Consider the following 20099-nt stretch of genomic DNA (forward strand, 5'->3'; position numbering starts at 1 on the left):
CACCACATGTGCCCTCCTTAATGCCCATCACCCAGTTACCGCATCCCTCTGCCCCCCTCCCTTTCTGCAACCCTCAGTTTTTTTCCCAGAGTCAAGAGTCTCATGGTTTGCCTCCCTCTCTGATTTCTTCCAATTCAGTTTTCCCTCCCTTCCCCTGTTTTCCTCTGCACTATACCTTATGTTCCACATATGAGTGAAAACGTATGATAATTGTCTTTCTCTGACTGACTTACTTCACTTAGCATAATCCCCTCCAGTTCCATCCATGTCAGTGCAAATGTTGGGTAATCATTCTTTCTGATGGCTGAGTAATATTCCATTGTATATATGAACCACATCTTCTTTATCCATTCATCTGTTGAAGGGCATCTCGGCTCCTTCCACAGTTTGGCTATTGTGGACATTGCTACTATGAACATTGGGGTGCATGTGTCCCATCTTGTCACTGCATCTGTATCTTTGGGGTAAACACCCAGTAGTGCAATTACTGGGTCATAGGGTAGCTCTTTTTTTAACTTCTTGAAGAACCTCCATACAGTTTTCCAGAGTGACTGTACCAACTTGCATTCCCACCAATAGTGTAAGAGGTTTCTCCTTTCTCCACATTCTTGCCAACACTTGTTTCCTGTCTTGTTAATTTTGGCCATTCTAACTGGTGTAAGGTCATTTCTCATTGTGGTTTTGATTTGTATTTCCCTGATGGCAAGTGAGTTGAGCGTTTTTTCATGTGTCTGTTAGCCATTGTATGTCTTCTTCGGAGAAGTGTCTGTTCATGTCTTCTGTCCATTTCTTGACTTGATTTGTTTTTTGGGTATTAAGTACTTTCAAATTGAATTCTAATTATTCTAAAATAGATATCTATATCTGTTTATTTTATTTACTATTTTACCATTTGAGTTCTAATTTTATTTACTGTTGTTTTTCATTCTATTTCTCCCTGACAACTAGCTTTTTTTAACCTAGTTTTAGAATTTATGTCTTCTAATTGGAGAATTTAGCCCATTTTATTCACTTTTATAATTGATATATTTTTATTTCATTATTATTATATTGTATTATTTTCTTAATGCTATATGTATTTATTTAATTTTCTCCATTGTAGTTATTTGTTGTTCTTCTATACTATCCATTCTTCTTGTTTGCTTTAGTTTAATAAAATTTATACTTAAATATAAGTTGTCTACCAGTGTCAAGGAATAAACAAGTCTGATTATCTTTATTCTTTATTTCTTATTTGAAGGAAGAAAAATGTCCAGCTTTAGTCCAATAATCTTCACCCTTCCCAATCATACTCTTATAAATGTAATACAATTTTATGACATTTAATATTTTTTTAAAAGTAACATTATTTATTTTCCAGAAATTATTATTTGCCTTCAGTAGCTTATTTTTAAGTCATAATCATAACAGGCATTATATTTTACTCCTTTACTAAAATGAAATTTCCTTCTTCAGTCCTGGGTTTGGTTAGTTTCTTAAAGATTAGTGTTTGCCCCATTGGTAAAACCTATCTGGTTGACAAGATCACCTGCAGAAAATGGCAGTTTCCAGAGGGCTAACTGTACCTTCAAGTCTTTTCCACCCGAAAAAGCATAATGAGAATATAAATTATTTTAGTAATGCCAGAATGACTGTAAGTTACTTCAGAGTTTTTTGGGGTTTTTTTTTTTTTTTTTTTGAGCCTTGGAATTATAAACACCCTATTGTGTCTAATGATGCTGTTTTTCATTGATTTTGTCTAAAATTTGGTGAAAAATTTTGAATGATTTCATATTTGTTCTCTATTTCCCTTCCTCCCTCTCCCTTCTCTCTCACTTCTCTCTTTCTCCCCCTATCATCATAAATCTCTCTGATTTATCTATATATTTCCTTCATATTTTGAATTTCTCATATTTGCTGTTTATAAGAAACCAAAGGAAAAAAATTCTTTTTCTCTAGTCAATAGTATTTCTGTACAACCTGCAAATGAATATTAATTGTTTTTCTGCTTCAGTTTCTTTCTTATTTCTGTTATCTCAGTGTTAATATTTGCCTCTAAAAAAGTCATCCTTTTGTTTTGGCAGTCTGCTATTATTTCATAGAAATCACTCCTATTTGTATCTTTTTCTTAAGAAATCAGGCAGATTTCAGTATATATTTTTCTGATTCTATTAGTAGGTCATTGTAAATGTTGTGCTCTTTTGTGTCTATCCAGCGCTAACATTTGGTGCATATGTAAGGTGGCCAAGAGCCCTTGATGTTGCTTTCTGCTTTCAGGGATATCTGCCTCCTCCTCCACAGAACAAAACTCCAGGTCATTTAAATGGGACTACATCTCACTTTAAACATGACACTTAACACATTTCTACGTAATACAAGTGTTCTGAGAAAATTTTGGTATTTTCTTTCTCTGTCAGGTTATCGGACATAACTAGAGAGTTGGCGTTTTTCTATAAATAGGTTACATACTAGTGTTAAAAACTACACATAGATCCCAAATCTCCTGACCATGTTTCTTATTTGGTATTTTCCTGCTTGACGTTTGGGGGTTGAGGAATAAAATAGAAATATTTCCTTCTATTTTTTTTTTTTAATTTACAATCACGCTTTTGTTTTGTTCACACAGCATTGTATTTAGATCGTAACTACTGATTTTTCTTGTCAATAAATGAATTTTACTTAAAATTAGGTTTAGAAGATTGGAATTAATAAAGCAGAAAATTTAAGAACATGAGTGCTTAATTCAAGAATGTGCTTGTCACTCCCTCCCCATTAATTAAAAAAAGATATAATCTAGAAAATTGCTAGCCTCTTCATCAAGGTACTGTGGTGTGGTAAAGAGCACAAAATTTGAATCAGTGAGACTTGGGTTCTAGAGTTGGCTCTGAATATGTTATATGACTTTGGACCTTAATGGCCTTCAATTTATTATTTTTCTCTCTCATAGAAATGTGTATTTTTATACTAAAAAGTCACATGTAAGTACTTAGAGTATTAACACTCAACCCTAGCTATTATTAACTAACACTGGTTATATAATGTTGTGCATCTTGATGTATATTTTAATGGAATATTTGAAGAACACTTTATACATATGCCTAGTGGATCACCATTTTAAGAGAGGAAATAGGAGTCATGTATAATGGCATGCTTTGATTTATTTCAGTGTCATAATGCTGTATCATGGTCAAATGAAACAATTTTACAAGTGATCAGATAAATTCAGCCAAGTATGAGTATATGAGTTGAGTTTTCTCCTTAAAGTAATGAATGAATAAATGTGATATATTTTTAACAATCTTATATAAACATTAACTTTCATGAATAGTTATTATTGGAATTATGATTACGTTTATAATAATTATTAACAGGAGGAAATAAATGTAGAAGATTCAAAACATATGAATACATATTATTTTCCACCTCCAGTATTTTGAATTGTGAATGTATATATGCATAGGGGTTAGTGTGTATGTGGGTGTGTGTGTGTGTGTATAGGTGTGTGTGTGTGTATATATCTATATTATATATAGATAATATATATATATATATATATATATATATATATATATATATATCAAACATCCAGTATATATAGTGGGGGAAAGCTGAGAATGGAGTTGTAAAAAAGTTTAGGTTTTTGAAAATGAAGAATATTGAGAGAAATTAATTAAAATATATATTGCTTATCAGGAGAAAAGCAACAGTAAATGCTTTAATTTAACTATAACTCAATATGCTTTAAGGTTTTGAATGTGTTTAATATGAAAACAAGCATGTGCAATCATGTTTTGTACACACTATGTAGAGGTTTTATTTTTGCTGTTGTGTAAATCAGTTGTGATTATTATAGTTTATTGCTGTATTTTCCAGAGTTGACATAGTACTAGATTATAATGGAATTAGTTTCTTCCACGCATTATGGCTGAAATCCCAGTAGCCATTACAGATATATTCTGAGCCCTTTTAGATTGTTGAGGAAGAAGCCATGTGTGTTGCATCATCACAGTCAGTGATAAATATGAAATATGGTAATAATTAATTTAATATTTTACTGATAATTAATTCTTTATTAAAATGACTAATGTATTTATACATATATGTGTGTATATATGCATAAAAATGCATGTGCACAGTAATATATACTAGCTTTTGTCTAAATATTAAGAACATGTGGAAGTCCCAGTGAAGAAACATTCAGGGACATACCTCCTGTCTCAGTCCCAGATCCTGTAAAGATAAACCCCCTGGGACTGGCTGGAGAGAGGAGGAAAGTTTATTGCAGATGGAACTGTCTGAGGGAGCATAGGATTTGTATACCTGGGAAAGAGAGAAATAATCATTTGTTGAGAATCAGTTATACTTTTCTCCATCAGAAGAAAGAACAAGACAAATATAATGGATTCCAACACTCAGAAGACATTAAAAAGGGAATTTTCAAGTCATTTCTTATACAACCTAGTTGCTCAAATTAGCATAGAATCATTTCAGCTTTCCAAATAAAGTTCTATTTTTTTCAAGATTTTATTTATTAATTAATTAATTTATTTAGAGCACACTAATGGGGGGTGGGGGAGGGACAGGAGAGGGAGATGGAGAGAGAATCTCCAGGAGACTCCTCACTGAGCCTGGAGTCTGATATGGGGCTCAATTCCAGGACCCTGAGTTCATGACCTGAGCCAAAATCAAAGTCAGATGCCTAAGACTGAGCCACCCAGGCACCCCCAAATAAAGTTTTATTTTAACTTTCAAATAAAAACAACATATTGGAAGGGGGAATGAAACATGAGAGACTATGGACTATGAGAAACAAACTGAGGACTTCAGAGGGGAGGGGGTGGGGGAATGGGATAGGCTGGTGATGGGTAGTAAGGAGGGCACGTATTGCATGGTGCACTGGGTGTTATACACAACTAATGAATCATCGAGCCTTGCATCAGAAACCGGGGATGTACTGTATGGTGACTAACATAATATAATAAAAAATCATTAAAATAATAAAAAAAAAAACATATTGAAGGCATATGATGTAATACTTTATCTTTTTTTTTTTTACTAGCCACCCAGGCGCTCTAAAGCTCTTTTATTTGAAATAAAAAAATACATTAAGTAAGATGGACACTGTAAAAAGAGTTTTGTATTAAGTACACCTTGAATGTGGGATGTAGTATTATTCCATCTCTCCAACCCATCTACCTATACACAGTCTATTTTTCTAGTTTGTCTCATTTTTATGATATCAAATTACCTCTGATACTATTCTAGATTTGAATGTATTTTCATAAAATAAGTTTTTTGAATGTTTGAACCTACCCATATCTTATGAAAATTTATGCCAAATACTCATTTACTCCAAGTCAGAAACAATAACTGAATTTTCCAATAATTTTTCACTTTTGCTGAAAAAGATGCTAAAATCAAGGAGTTGGTTACTAATTTAGCTATCTTTGTATCTCACAATGAACTTAATGACAAAAATTGCTTTAAATATGACTATGAAAAATCACTCTAGTGACGTAAATTGTGTAGAGGAGAATAGTGTCAGGTTAGAGAAATAATGATTTGTCATGACTTATGAGAAAGACAAAAGCAGTAATAAAATCTTAGAAAGAAAATCACAGGCAGACAGTGACCATAGGGTGAGCAGGGAGGCGGCCAGGTTGGTGTGGTTCATAAGGATGTTTCTCCATGGGGATTATTGATGACAATAAGTCTTTGTTATAGCATATTGATTTCTAGCATATCTATCCCTTGAGTCCTGCAGCTAGGAAAGGAAACAGTTTACATTATAATTGTCATGACGACAAATACAAATGAAAATTAAAAAAAAGTTCTTAATAGCTTCTAGGGGGAAAACTTCTTTTTACGTGGTGATCATGAGTGTGCACTTTTTCTGTAAACTCAGCTCTCGCTCAGAGCAGAAGGAAGGAAATAAATGAACCTAATATAGCACTTGGTGTGAACAAAGATCAATGAGGCTACCTCACATCCGGCTATATTGTCAGCATGATACCTAAGAAAGACCATTGTTTTCAAAATGCTAATTCTACAACTCAACTGTTGGGCACAAAGTCAAACACCAATGGCCAAAGAAGCTGTGAGCCAAAGAAAATCCTTGGAGAATGTATGTATCACTAACCATGCCTTGTCATCCTTCTGTTATTCAGTAAAAAGATTTCGTCAGGGATATCCAATTTCTAGAAGATCCCTTAATAAGAAATTCAAAAATTAAGTTACATAGTCCCTAAGTTGACATTGATATCAATAGTGTTAATATTGAACATAATAAAGGAAGCCAAAAATTGAACCAAATAAACAAAATGATGACTCTGCCATTTCAATGGTGGCTAATATTGACTCAGAAGAAGAGAAAAACATTTCAATCAATCTTTGGTTAAGTTTCATTGCCTTTTTCCCCTTTAGTTTATATTACTATTATGGAAAAAACAAGTAAATTGTTAGGTTCCTTTAGTGCTCATAAAATTCAAAGTAGCATAGAAACAAAATCCCCCCATCTGGCCCTGACACACAATTAGTGCATAAATAAGAGGAGACAATCCATACATATTCCATCGCTGCCATATTGCCTTTGATTTGGTGAGAGTGCTGTGAGATTAGACTCAAATAGAGCTACAACTATACTTACTTATCTCAGTTTGAGTTTGAACAAGATGTGGAGCAGAGGTGTGTCATTGTAATGGAAATGAGAGAGGGTTTAGAAACAGGATGGTGGGAAAGGGAACTAACTAATTATGAATCAGTGTGTGATCAAGTCTTGGTTTCTTCTTACTGTTTGAGTGTTACTTAAAACACCTGAACTTCAATCTGGTACACTCTAAATTAGGGAAAATAATGAGGCTGATAATCCCGTCCTTATTGGGTCGTGAGAAATAACTGAGAATGTAAAAATTAAGTACCTAATGTACAGTTTACCTTTCAGAAATGGGGAGAGTCTCTCTTTTGTGATTGTGGTTGGTTTTAATTTGTTATTGCTAGGAAAACTGTTAAGTTCCTTATCTTTCCTGATGAGTGAAAATATACATGTCATGGAACACTACATCAAAAACTAATGAAGTACTGTGTGGTGACTAACATAACATAATAAAAAAATTTTTTTAAACCTGATTTTTGCTTTCCTCTTTTGTAAAATAATAATTGCCTCATCTGGCTTACCTAATAATCTTAAGTTAATGAGATTTTTAACAATGTTACTAGATACGTTTATTTTTGTCATTATTATTATACTAAATGAGTTAATATAGTTAACTAAATTCAAGACAGCAATTCTTAAGTTCAACATCAGCTTCATTCATTCATTCATTCATTCATTCATTCACAAGGTAGTTTTGAGCACCTACCCCGTGCTAACATTGATCTACATGCATTGATCCATAGATCTTACAGTTCTGGTAGGAGAAAAAGATACCAAGTTAGTGAATATATTCACAAATAAGATAATGTCCAGTAATTTTAAGATTTTGAAGAAAATAAAACAAGATGATGTAATTTTGGAGTGGGATGGTATGTTAGCCGGAAAAGATGACATTTAAGCTGGAACTGAATGTTCACAATGAGCAGGTCATGCAAGCATTAGGTGAATATTTGTCTAAACAGAGGAATTAGCAAGGGTACAACCCTAAAGAAAATTAAGCTTGGCCCTTTGCAGGGGCAGAAACTGTTTATGTTTTGTGAATGACTGCTTTCGCAGTGATAGAGACCTCATGGTTCACAATGCCTAAAATATTTACTATATGACTTCACAGAAAAAGTTTGCAAATGACTAATCTAGCACAAATGCTTTCTGGAGTGATATCAGAAGTGTGCACTAAAAACAATAACCGTTTATCTGCTCATGAACTGTGGTTCAGGAATTAAAGCAAACCCCTTTTGTTGTTTTTTTCTATTCCACATGGCATGGGCTTAGATTATTCACTCAGATATATTCAGCTGGTATTTGGGTGGATTTGGAAGATTCAAGAAAACTCTTTGCTCATTTGCTTTTTGTGTTTGGTGCCTCAGTGTTTTCCCACAAGATCTCTCCCTTTCTTTCCCTTTCTTTCTTCTTTCTTCTCCCTTCTCTTCTCCCCTTCCCCACCATCTTCTCCCTTCTCCCATCCTTTTCTCCCTTTTCCCCAACCCCTCTTCCATCCTCTTTTCCCTTCTCCCTTCCCCCTCTCCTCATTTTCCTTCTCCTCTCCACACTCTCCTTTCTTCTCCTTTCTTATCTTTTCTCTTCTGTCTCTTCATTCCTCCCCTCTCTTCTTATCCCCTTTTCTCTTTTCTTGTCTCCTCTTCTGTGCCTCCACTATGGCTACATTGGCCTTTTGTCCAGCCCCCCCAGCAGTATGGTAGTCTTAGGGTATGCACACTTCTTATATGGCAGCTGCTTCAAGAAAGGGCCCTTCCAAGAATCAGAGTCAGAAGTTTCAGATTCTTAAGTCCTGGACTTAGTTGTCATACAGAATGACTTCTGCCACTTTTTGTTGCTCAAAATAGATTGCAGAGCCAGCCCATATCCAAGGGGACAAGAAAAAGACTTGACTTCTGCATGGGGAATTGGCAAGGTCACACTGAGAAGCACCATTTTTGATGAGAAATATTGTTGCAACAATCTTTAGAATCACGGTCTACCAGAAGTGTACTTAGTGACACAGTCAGTTTATATTCTGGCACAGCTCATCATCTCATCACATTGTGATAACTAAAAGTTTATGGAAGTTCACCAGTCTGAGGAACACGTTGAGAAGCACTGACCTAGGTTCTAGGACACTACACAGAGCCTTCAGGCTTCTTTTGATGATCTAAATAAGCTATTGTAATATATTTATTTTATGTTGCTCTGTATAATAGAAATAATTCTAGAAAGGAGTTTGTAAATAAATCCACAGAAATTGCATTTCCAAAATATAATTTTCCCAAATGAAATACGATTGGAAATTTGTCTTTATTTAATCAAATGCTTAATACTTCAAGATCTGGATATGGATTCATGAAAGCAATCCTTTTTCTCCTTATAAAATTATGCCTCTCCAAGGGGTGCTTGAGTGGCTCAGTCGGTAAAACATCTGCCTTTGGCTCAGATCATGATCCCAGGGTCCTGGGATTAAGCCCCAGCATCAAGCCCCTCATTGAGCTGTCTGCTCAGCAGAGAGCCTGCTTCTCCCTCTCCCCCTGCTTATGCTATCTCTCTCTGTGTCAAATAAATAAAATAAAAATCTTTAAAAAAATAAAGAGGTGATTCATAAGTAGATTTTTAAATTAAAAATTTTCAAATCTACAATTAAAATTATATTTGTTATTAAACAAAGAGAATTAAGCTATTAAATAAAAATACTATTGCAGAGGATTAGCTGACATTTACTTAATATATATGTATTTGTATAATTTAAGCCCTTCAAATGGTCTTATTTGCCTAATATTTTAAATGTAATTTGAGATAAATACATAGCCTCATTACAAAGTAAAAGTTCTAAATCAAAAAATTTTGTTCAGAAACAGATTTAAGTGAAATTGCATCATGAATGATTTCTACAATTATGTATTTCAGCTCCCCCTTAAGTAGCAATCTGAATAATGCTGTCTCAGAATGGTGATTAAACATAGTCTTTATAAGATAAGGAAGGGAAAACACAACCTAAAAGAGTTTTCACTTGAAACCTTTTTCTAGGGATCTATATATTTAAGAAAGAATTTTATTATGAGATACAGTACATTCTATTTATAGAATATTGGCACCTGTACCTGTAGAAAAATCTAGTGAAAATAGGTGTCTAAGCTGGAATAAGCATTTTGCAGTTATCTTTTTTTTCACATATTTGCCCTCTGTATTAATGGTTAATATTACTCAATATGCTCCCACCTTGATGCCTTTATTGATTCTTAAAGTGGGTGGAAATATACTTGTAAACATCAAGAAGAGTTGACTTCCCCTTTACAAAAATAAATGAGTAAAGTGGCTCTTCAAAATTATATTCTTTTATTAAGTACCACCTATGTGCTTAATAGGAAAACAATAAACTCTAAGAGAAAGAGGACAAATAAACTAAAAAAAAAAAAAAAAAAAAAAGCTTGAAAAAGCATGACATGTGCATGGTAAGGAGGGATTTAGTTTGCTGATTGGCTAAATCTGCTAATCTCCTAACTTTAGGAGATGGAACTTATTCTGAATAATCTGAGTGATAATTATCTGAATTATCTGAATTATCTTAGAGGCTTTCAGCTATGATTTAAAGTTGACAAACTATTTCAGATTTGCAACATTATCCATAAATGAGCACCTTTTAAATAAATAATGAACAATTAATCTTTTGGAACATTCATTACTAATGGGACAGTTTGATTAACATTAACAGTAGGTAGTTAATTGGTGAAGTATACCATTTATACCTAAGAGCACACTAATCACAAGCATGTAGCTTGATGTGTTTTCAGTTCATGCACCCATGTAACACAGCACAGGTGTAAAGGGCAAGGCAGTGTTTTATATTGTGCTTTTAAGTCATCAATAGAGGGGGTTTGTTTGTTTTAGAGTTTTGATTTTCTAAAAGGGGAAGACCACAGGATCTACAGAATGTTAAATAAAATGCCATTGCCACCTCATATAAATAAGAAAAAAAGAATGTTTCTTTTGAATACTATAAAAATATAGCAGAGAGCTAGAGAAACCAGTCTAAGTGTCCTCTGAGCAACCACCAGGCTCCTTCAGATGTTGAAGATGAAGATGGAAGGGTTGAATTCAGAGTACTGTAGTCACTAGACATTCCTTCCTTTGAAGATGAAAAGAAGCCACAAACCAAGAAATGAGGGGAGTCTCTAGAATCTAGAAAAGTCAATGAAATTGATTGTTCCCTAAAACACCCCAATGCAGCCCTGCCAGCACCTTGATGTTAGCCCAGTGATACCCATTTTGCATTGCTGACCTCCTCAAATGCGAGATAATAAAATTGTGTGGTATTAAACCACTAACTTTGTGGTAATATGTTACAGCAGCAAAAGACAGTTAATAAATATGTTTGACTCATCCAGATACACTAAACACATGCTGTGTCCTTGCACTAAGGCTATGAATGACCCAACAAACATTCAGTAGGAGACTTTGTTCCCTGACCACCTCCCTCACTTTTTTTGTTTGTTTTATCCTCATTTCTCTCATGACCGATCCTCTAATAATAACCTTTGTCTCCACAAACATAAAACATCCTGCAACCATTGTCTTTGTACTATGCTGCTATATACTTACAATATATGATTACAGTGTTGTCTAGGGAAAAAAATCTAAAGAAAAAATGACACAGAGCAAAAGGTATGGAATGTAGACTGTTATAATCAGTCTGCCAGGATATCACTTATATAATTACCACAATAAAATATTTTTTTAAAAGAAAAAAAAAAGACTTAGATTTATTCTGAAGAGAAAAATAATTGTCACTGCCACCAAAACCCAGCTGATTCATGAAACTACAGAAGCATGGAAAAGGAAATATTTTTCTTCCCATTTGGGGTAATATACAGAACTACAGAACATATATAACACACACTGAGCTGGTCTGAAATATTCTGGTGCCTGCGAGGTTCCTGCAGGTTAATTCCTGCTGCACTGGGAACTGACCCGATTTGTACTGACATGCGGTGCTCTTTCTGGGAAAATGCCTCCCGTCGCGCCTTCAGGTTGCTCCTGTTTTGGACAGAACATTATATTGCATATACACAGTTATATCTTATTTACCTTAAGACATATTTGTTTTATACAGAAAATACTCTTGATTTCTATCATTGTAACTTTTGTCTAACTTCAAAAGTAAATTATCCACCCTACCAAACAGACACAGTAAGACAATAAGCACAGTATCATATTTTTAAAAAATAGAATACATGATGAATCACAATAAAAGACTGGAACACTGTTCTCATTAAATTCAGAGAGCCAGCACTGGGACTTGTCAGATACGATATTTGATGACAGTAACTACAATTAATCTTGCATAAAATTTTGCCTAATCCTGTAATACAGAAACTTTTTTTTTTATCAGCTAATAGCTTATTCTGAAGTGAGAAGAAGGCATTTGTCAACTAGGTCAAGAGGAGTAAGAAAATTAGAAATAAAAAAGCATAGACAAAGAATGCATACAGAATAAAGTCAGTGGATTTTCAGCATGTTGCTATCTATTTGAAGGCAACCATCAAAGAATTTATTTTGTTTCATTATTTTCTATTTTTTTATTTTGTGTCATTTTAACCAATGTCCTATTTATAACTGATGTTGAATATTTTAATGTCAAAGTGACAAATAACTTGCTGCTTTTAGCATATGCATATACACCTACTACATACATGCTTACATATATGCATATACATACAGTTCTATATAAATTTGAATGTTCTATCAAAACTGTTATTTATGCGATTCTAAATTTGATGTTAAATAGTAAATGGAGGATGATACTAATATATGCTATAATTTAAGATTAAACTATCTTTAAGAGTAGCATTCATAGCTAACCCCATTTTTAAATAACAGAATAGAGGCTTTCAGCTATGATTTAAAGTTGACAAACTATTTCAGATTTGCAACATTATCCATAAATGAGCACCTTTTAAATAAATAATGAACAATTAATCTTTTGGAACATTCATTACTAATGGGACAGTTTGATTAACATTAACAGTAGGTAGTTAATTGGTGAAGTATACCATTTATACCTAAGAGCACACTAATCACAAGCATGTAGCTTGATGTGTTTTCAGTTCATGCACCCATGTAACACAGCACAGGTGTAAAGGGCAAGGCAGTGTTTTATATTGTGCTTTTAAGTCATCAATAGAGGGGGTTTGTTTGTTTTAGAGTTTTGACTTTCTAAAAGGGAAAGACCACAGGATCTACAGAATGTTAAATAAAATGCCATTGCCACCTCATATAAATAAGAAAAAAAGAATGTTTCTTTTGAATACTATAAAAATACAGCAGAGAGCCAGAGAAACCAATATAAGTGTCCTCTGAGCATTCTGACCCACAAATCTTATTTCTTTATTTATGACAGCTGTTAGACTAGACATCAGGGAATTGTTGATGGTGAACCTAGTGAACTATCATTGAATATACCATATTGAATTTGAAGAAGGAGTCAACATGTGATTATGAAATGTGATATTTGTACAAAATTAGTCAAGGAAAGAGGATTCAAGAAAGGCTTCCATGGGGCTAGAATTATTTGTGCTAGAGATAGAATTTTAAGGTTGACTTGTTCTTTCATACCTCATGATGTTTAGAAAACAGAGTTCTAATATTTTTAGAATTCTTTTTGTTCTTTGTGCAGTACCTGAAAATTAAACATCAAGGAAAAATACAGCTTACATTTAGAAATTGGAAGAAAAGCTGTGAAATTACATTAATACTTTTAAAGAAATTAAAGCAACTTCACATAATTAACATCAAGTGAATTTGGAAAGCAGTCAAAAAAAAAAAAAACATGAAAAATCCTTTGTGTTTCTCTTGTTTTCTTTTAAAAGAGATGATTGGAGACAAGCATAAATTCAAATTCAATTCAATTCTCAATACATAACTGAATTCTGATCCTTTAAATAGTCACACACTCGAGCCAAGAATTTTTAAATGTTTTTATTTCTCTTAACAGTCTGGATTCTCTCAGATTATACTTACCTTATTCTCTTACAATACAGTGGCTAGCGAATTATCGTAGGAGCTTATTTACTACACAGTTTCCTTGGAAGCTATATTCAGAGACCCTGATTTGACAAATCTGGGATGGATCCTGGGTTTCTAAAATTGTAACACATACTCCTAGGTGATTCTGTTGAAAGTAATTCAGTTAGTATCAACTAGTAGCAATGACTCAAAAATACAACAACTTCCATTTATGACAATACTTAGTGAATTAGTAATTAGTGATTTAGCCAAAAGTTTTATTGCATTGTTGTTCTGAGTTATCCCAAATATATGTAAAAACACAGGCCAAGTAAACACTATTTGAAGTTTTGAAGGTAAGCATTAATTCTTCTAACACATCATATAGTGTTCTAACAGTCTATACTTCTGCTCTAAGGAGTTAAATATTGAGATAATATGAATTTACTGAATTACAGGAGATTATCAAGAAAGAATTTGATTTCTTCGTAGATATGTAAGTTATAGCTAAATTTCAATGCTAATTTAGTCATGGCCTATTTTGTGGAAGGTATAGTTCTATGTAGAATGATGAATAAAAGTGTGTGCACTACCTTTCTATAAAAAGGGTGGTATGATATCATTGTAGGGTGTGTGTATGTGTGTGCATGTGTACGTGAGTGTGTGTGTGTATGTGTGTGTATGCATGCATTACCCTAGTTAGGTCACAAAAAAATCTTCCTGAAGACGTGGTAATGAATTTTAACAAAGTGACCTAAAGAATAAAAGTGACCAAAAGTTTATATTTATAAAAATATTATGTTCTGTTACGTAACATTAAGCTTATAGATATTTTCTCTTTGCCAGGAAACAGGGAGATAAAAGAAAATTAATGTGTATTGAATGCCAACTCTGGATCAAGCAGTCTTTTATCTGTTTGCCATCTATTATCTTATTACAGATTACTACTCAACATTGCCACTTCTGCTAGAACCAAACTCTAAAAAAATGTTATTTAAAATGAGGTTTAAAGCCCCTTAATTCAGTGACTACTTAGTGACAGAAATTTTTTTCAAAGCATATAGGGTAGATCTATCAATATTACAGAAAGAGAAATTCCTTCCCTCTGTCTCAAAGTATTTAGGTTTTTAGGAGGGGAGACTGACAATAAACAACAACATAACAAATAGATAAAACAAATAGAACGTTAATCAGTGATAAATGTAGTGGATATAAATAAAATGTAGGAGAAGATCATGGGGACATTGGAGTGATGGGATGTGGGTGGAGGGCAGCTTGCAATATTAAAGAGGGAAGTCAGAGCACAGTTTTTTGAAAAAGTGAGATTTGAACACAGACTGGAAGTAGCCAAGTACACATTAAGGAGGAGAACTTTGCAGTCAGAAGAGGACAAAGCTAAGGCACTAATACCAAATATGTGAAGGAACATCGAGGAAGTGAAGGTGAGAGCAGGACAGAGTTAATGGGGTCCAAATGTACTGATGGCCCTGCAGACCTCATTGTCCTTTTGACTTTTACTCTGAGCGAAGGGCAAACCTCTACAGAGTGGGAGCACAGTACTGGGATCTGGTCTGCCTTTCCATGGATCCCTGTGACTCTGTTGAGAGCAGACTTGCAACAGAGTCAATGCAAACACAGAGAGACCTGTACTCAGCCTCCCTCTGAGATTCTCAAGCTGGTTCCTTCTCTTCACCCTGATTTCTTAATATTAAGGGGCCCGGATTTCAAACTTTGTTCTTCCTTAGTCCTTCTACACTCATCTTCTTGGTGACTTCATCCTATCCCATGGTATAAAATGCCATCTGTACCTTGTCAGTTTCCAAATTGATGTCCCCATTTGGGACCTCTCTCCCACACTGCAATCACATATACACAACTGCTTCCTGGAGGTCTGCCCTCAGGTCCTTAATAACAAGTCCCATCTTTCTCCAAAAACCTATTTGTTTTATTGCCTTTTCTGTTTTAGTTTATCACAATTGTCTCTCTCCTGTTGCCAGGTCATGATGGGTGACCTGAGATTCTAGAATGCTTGTTGTGCTTGAGATAAACAGAAGAAAATTATACCTAGAGGATTCAAGAAGGGTACTAGGAGGGCATGAGTGTTGGGAGTGCAAGGGTGGGAGGGTTCTGCGACTCCCTTTTTGCTCCTGATTAGGCAGCAGAAGGCCTGACAGGGGAGCCATGACTAGTCATGCTCCCCCTTGTGTCTCTTCCACCTCCCATTCTAGGCTTGTGCCAACACAGTACTGGAAGATTTTCAGGTGTTTATTCTTCATGATACCCAGATCCAGGAATGCAGCACCTCTTTGTCCTTGAAAAGCATCCAGAAAACTCGAGGAAGCCTTTTGAATGGAGATGCTTAGCTATGGAAAACCACTATGGCCATGAGACACGCCCATGAACAGGAAACAGCTTTACTGTTTACCTAGTTGATCTGTCAACCAAACTACAAGACTAACAACTAATCAGTGAGCTGGTGACCTCTAACTAAACCTGTTGTTCTAAACCCCAATCTTACATAGCCAAGCTAAATACCTTCTTTCAACTCATCTTGAATGAAACTATCTATTCCATTCCTTAAGCCAGGAAAAACCCTACACAGACTATTCAAAAATTAAATGGTTATAGGACTAAAAAAAAGTATTTTTTTCACTTTCTGCTCATCTTCTAATATGATATCAATGAAAGGAAATGATGAGAGACTTTTAAGATTAAACATTTGAGGGTTGGAGGGTATACATCCATCACATCTTAAGGTTACTAGAATTTTGATATATATTTCCAAAAGAGAATGGAAACTACTATGTTGAAGCTGTGTTATCAACATAGATGCTAATCTTGAATATAAATTAAGGAGGTTATACTCTTGGCGTAAGTGATCAACTCTGGGAAGATCCCAATCATATGTATCCCAGTGGCTCTCATATATCCTGACCCTTAGTAGATATTAAATGTGTTTTGCCTTTTTTTTCTTGAACAAGTTATTTATACCACTGATTTACAAACACAGAAGCCAGGATGATGCTAATACAGCAAACAAGCCACACAATCTATTTTACTACAATCCCTGGATGCCAGTAAAGTTTACTTCTCCTTTGACAGCTTGAAAATTGCAATTTGGAGCTAAAAGCTTATCCCTGCAATAAAGACTGGCTAGTGAAGTTTTACACAGAAATGAGAAATTTGGCTGCTGGTTGTGTTTGAATCTTGTTGGAAAGGAGGCTCTCCCCAGACAAGGTTGTGCCCTTGATGTGTTAAGCAGGCTGTCCACTTAACCCAAAGGTCTATTCAAACAGTTCAATCAAATTGTTAGCTGTCAAAATGCCATCCAAATACATTAGAGTGGTCCTGTTAACAGCTGAAAGACCTTGTGTAAGCACCAACCATGTTTAGTGAGACTAAAGCCTGAGTCCCAGCTGAGAAGCTGGAAATGGACCTCAGGTTAAAAAGGATAAGTTCTTAAATTGGTTTTTGATTGTACTGACTCCAAATATAGGAACAGTGGTCCTCTAAGATAGTGATCTTCAGTATGGAGTTCTTGGATCAGCAGCGTTAGCATCACCTTGAAAACCTGTTAGAAATGCAAATTCTTACCCAGGTCTTACTGAATCGGAAACTCTGGATGACATACCCAGCAATATGTTTTTCAGTGAACTTTCCAGGTGACTGTGATTCAAATTAAAGCATAAAAACGATTTTTTTCTAGGAGTCAGTGTTTTTGATAGAACATTATGAATGCCATATTCATTTTTTACCCTTTTGTATTTAAATTCAGTTAGCCAATATATAGTACATCATTAGTTTTTGATGTAGTGTTCGATTCATTAGTTGTATATAACACCCAGTGCTCATCACATCACGTGCCCTCCTTAATGCCCATCACCCAGTCACCCCATCCCCCCACCCACCTCCCTTTCTGCAACCTTCAGTTTGTTTCCCAGAATCCAGAGTCTCTCAGGGTTTGTCTCCCTCTCTGATTTCTTCCAATTCAGTTTTCCCTCCTTTCCTCTATGGTCCTCTGCACTATTCCTTATATTCTATGTATGAGTGAAACCATATGATAATTGTCTTTCTGTGATTGACTTATTTCACTTAGCATAATCCCCTCCAGTTCCATCCATTTATATCCATGTGTAAATGGTAGATAGTCATCCTTTCTGATGGCTGAGTAATATTCCATTGTATATGTGAACCACATCTTCTCTATCCCATCTGTTGAAGGCGTCTCAGCTCCTTCCACAGTTTGGCTATTGTGTACATTGCTGCTATGAACATTAGGGTGTTCTTGTCACTACATCTGTATCTTTGGGATAATACTCAGTAGGGCTATTTCTGTGTTGACATATCCATTTTAATAGTGAAAACAAATTTTGAAAATTGGATTAATCATGATTATTGAGTAGTTGGCAATTTTATGGAAAGTACTTTTTTGTATATGATTGAAATGCAAAGCTGAATACTAATGAGCCTAATGTAATATTAATATTGTCTGTTGGGGTCACTAATATCATTATGGAAAGGAAGAATAAGTGAAGTAAAGAGATGATTGTAATATTGTTATAACAACAAAGAAAAAAAAACTTGGGGATAACTATCATTTTCAGAAATGTTGTTTCCTACCTTCACAAGAGACAAAAAATTCTATTACAAATTTGTTTGTCCAGTAACTACATAAACTAGGCTGATTTACTCCAAATTATTTGATAAAAATTAAACATATGTTATAAAATTTGATTTATTGGTTCAACATAGAAAATCTCACTTCTGCATTTAGAAGTCACCCTGGCCAGTCATCCACAAATTTCTTCCCTCTGTAACCAAAGAAAGGAGCTCATTGCTGGAGCCAGAGTCATCTGGGATGAATCTCTGGGCTTCCACTCACTATGTGTGTGACATTGGGAAAATAATTTAAGGTTTGTGAGCTTCAGTTTTAGTTTTTTGTTTGTTTGTGTGTTTAGTTGATAAAACCAAACTTGTATGGCTGATGTGAGCACTCCTGAGAAAGGAACTGAAGCGCTAGAACACACAGGTGCACCAGACGCGTGATAGGCACTCTGACACAGGAAGTATTATTTGCTTCTATTTCCAATTAAATCCATTTTCTTTATTCCTGCTATCAACTTGCCAACTGTGATGGGAAACTTTCCCCCAGATGTCAGTGTTTTGTAGCTCAGACCCATTGTACTGGGACATCTCCAGCTTCCTCTGCTCCTTCTTTTAGGTCCTTCCTAGTCCCTGATCCAGCATGTGCTAACAGTCGTATATCCTCAAACTTTTTCTGTGAAATGTTCATTTAACTTCTTCACCCTAATAAAATATCATGAACACCATTTTCCTAGCAACTCTTCCCTATTCCAAAGGAAATTCTGGCATCAGTCTTGTTTCCTATTCTCTTCCATATGGTACGGGCAGCCATCATCTAAAACTTTCCCATTCAAAAATGTAGGCAACCTACTTAGATGTTTCTTTGTTTAACATTCAAAAGTGCCCTGGGATACTTTTCATTTATCTCAAGAAGCCTGCATCTCCTATGTGTTTCCACCCTCCTTAGGCAGACAGTCAAAATTCTTTTTTCCTAAAAACAAAACAAAACCTCTCTATTCCTCACTCCAAACTACTTGTGTTCTATGTTATAGTTAAAATACATTGCACTGTGTTCTTACTCATCCTTTAAAACTTCCTACTTCTGTACATGCAAATTCTTGGTTATAGATGTCTTCATTTCCATAATACCCTACAAAAATATTATCCATTAGAGTCCAGTACAAATGCCACAAACTACAGTTGCATATCATCTGTTTATTCTCTTGATTTAAACTGCAATTGTCTTATACACTAATTATAATGATACTGGGTTTCTCTAAATATCATTTTCCAACTGAAAATGTGTGCTTACTCCAAAATTCAAGCTTAATCTCTCATATAATCTATCTTCTCTCATATATGCATGTATATACATATATATATCTTATTTAAATATGAAATATGTTTTATTTAAATATGTGTGTGAATTCTTTTAGTGCTCTATTGAAGTACATGAGCAATCCTTTATCAGCATTGTAAGAAGACTGAACCTATTTAAATAAACTATGATCACAGAAAAAAATAAATGAAAAAAAGAGGTACTCCCAAAAATATCATTCCAAAGTGTGCCTTATAGAGGGCTTATGGCTTTTACGAGCTAACTCCCTCCATGCACTCCCCAAAGATTATTCAAAAGACTGAGTTGATCCTCTAACATCTATTTTCCTTTTTGGATCTTGATTAGGGGTACATAACTGATACCTGCTAAGCTACTGCTAACTGCCAAAGATATTGCCCTTCAGCATTGTATTGAATCTCCCTCATTATAACTGGACTAGTTGTCTAATATTCTTCTAAGTTTACTGTGCTGAACCAATGTATTTGTATCAGTCAAGTTTTTATTTCAACTAGTGACCCTGGGTCTTGAAGTCATTACAGGTTGCCTTTCAAAAAG

General features: G+C 34.6%; 1 non-coding gene across 1 annotated transcript; it reads left to right on the forward strand.

The window, feature by feature from the left end:
• Positions 1-4159: 4159 nt before the first annotated feature.
• LOC113262310 (small nucleolar RNA SNORD22) lies at positions 4160-4283 on the forward strand. The gene has a single exon (XR_003318757.1). It is a non-coding gene; the product is annotated as a small nucleolar RNA SNORD22 (small nucleolar RNA).
• Positions 4284-20099: the final 15816 nt, after the last annotated feature.

The sequence above is a fragment of the Ursus arctos genome, unplaced genomic scaffold (genome assembly GCF_023065955.2).
Source record: "Ursus arctos isolate Adak ecotype North America unplaced genomic scaffold, UrsArc2.0 scaffold_27, whole genome shotgun sequence".
NCBI lineage: Eukaryota > Metazoa > Chordata > Mammalia > Carnivora > Ursidae > Ursus > Ursus arctos.